Source organism: Sturnira hondurensis, unplaced genomic scaffold (genome assembly GCF_014824575.4).
Source record: "Sturnira hondurensis isolate 20B ecotype Veracruz unplaced genomic scaffold, ASM1482457v3 Scaffold0020237, whole genome shotgun sequence".
In the NCBI taxonomy this organism is placed as follows: Eukaryota; Metazoa; Chordata; class Mammalia; order Chiroptera; family Phyllostomidae; genus Sturnira; species Sturnira hondurensis.
The window spans coordinates 2,532,716-2,534,707 of NW_028092868.1; positions in this window are offsets into that span (position 1 = coordinate 2,532,716).

Here is a 1,992-nt window from a genome sequence, read left to right on the forward strand (position 1 = left end):
GTTTTTCTTTAAACTGGGGATTTTATTTTGTCAATAGAGAGATATCTAGGCACTTTGGTAAGGTAATCCTTGTCACCTCTGCCTTTACCCTTTGTCCATCTACACAAACATACTGCCTTGCCGAGAGGTCAGTGATGGTTTCTTTGTGGATAGGATATTTAGGAGAGTTTTAGTGATGGAGAAAAGCTGTTTGGGAGATTGGGATGGTGCCCCTTATCTGATAAAATACCTCTTGCTAGAACAGAACCTCATTCCTGGCTATAATGACCAGACCTTAGTACTGGTATGGGAGAGACTTCTATAAGTAAAGAGGTAACACTTGAAACATTTTATCACATGCCTGTTCATGGCTTTTGTGGGAAAGAGCCAACCTCTGCTTCCAGCTTCTTTTCCCCAAGGCCTTAGAGGGCCTGTGACTTTGAGTGTGGAACAGGGCAAGGAGAGGCATTGGTAGGGAGCCTTCAGAACATGCCTTCCTTACTGTCCACATATGTGATTTCCTTGGTCACTATTCCTGCTGCTCAGTGTCTGGGAAAGTGGGGAGATATACAAAATTATTGTCAAAAGCTCATGAAAAAGTCTGGAATAGAAAACTATAGGATGAAATGAGATTTCTTTCCTGAATGTTGTGTAATCTGATGTTTGAAAATATTTTAGTGTATGTCAAAAGCAGATATAGCATAAGTTGAACAACACATCAAACCTGGCTTAACTGACAGAACACTGTCCCCTAAACTAACAGTAGACACACTGAAATTAACTGGGAGCATTTTACTAAAGTTGATCATAATGGGGCCATTACACAAGCCTCAAAAACTTTTAAAAAAATTAGTAGAATGTTCTCTGAACTGAACACATGGGATTAAGCTAGGGAAAAGGAACACTGGAAAGTCTGTTTCAAAAACATGTAGTTCAGCCCTGGCCAGTGTGGCTTGGTTGGTGTGTCCTCCCATAATCAAAGGGTTATAGGTTCAGTTCCTGGCCCAGGGAGCATGCGATTGTTGGTCCAAGTGTGTGTGTACAGGAGGCAACCAATCAGTGCTACTCTGTTGCATCCATGCTTCACTCTCAATTCTTGTCCCTTCCTCTCCCTCGAAAAAGTGATTAAAAAATGTCCTCAGGTGAGTTTAAAAAAATTTTTTTTTAAACGGGTGGTACAAAATAAGACAGATAAATACCATAAGATGTCACTTGTATGTGGAATATAATGAACAAAATAAAGTAGAAACAGACTCCTACAGAGAAGAGACAGACAATTATCAGAGGGGCCGGGGGTTAGGGGGCTTGGCAAAAAAGTGAGGGGACTAAGCAGTACAATGCAGTATACAGAATAGCCATGGAAATGTATGTTACAGCATAGGGAATATAGTCAATGTGATAGGGAATATAGGGAATATAGTCAATGTGATAAGGTTGTATGGGGCCAAGTAGGTACCTGAAGCAGCAAGGGGACTATAATTACATGATTTTCTAACCACTTTGCTGTGCATCTGAAACTAATACAAAATAATATCAAATGTAAACTAACTGGGGAAAAGATTGTACCAGAAGGGGAGAAGGATGGGGGAAGCAAAAGAGGGAATAGGAGGAATAAATGGTGATGGAGAGACTGGACTTGGGTGGTGAGCACTCAATACAGATGCCATATTATGAAATTGTACACCTGAAACCTATACATAATTGTATTAGCCAGTGTCACCCCATTAAACTCAATACAGTTTAAAATGTATGACCCTAAAAAGTAGAAACCAACTTATACATTAAATTAAAAAGTAGGTAGTTCAATTCTAAATAACCCCTGGGTCACAGAAAAAGTCACAAGGGAAGTTAGAAAAAGTTAATTGAATAAGATTTGCCATATGAAAATCTGGTGTATGGGCCTGGCTGGTGTAGCTCAGTGCCTGGCTGGTGTAGCTCAGTGGATTGAGCGCAGACCTGCGAACCAGACGATCGCGGTTCGATTCCCAGTCAAGGCACGTGCCTGGGTTGCAG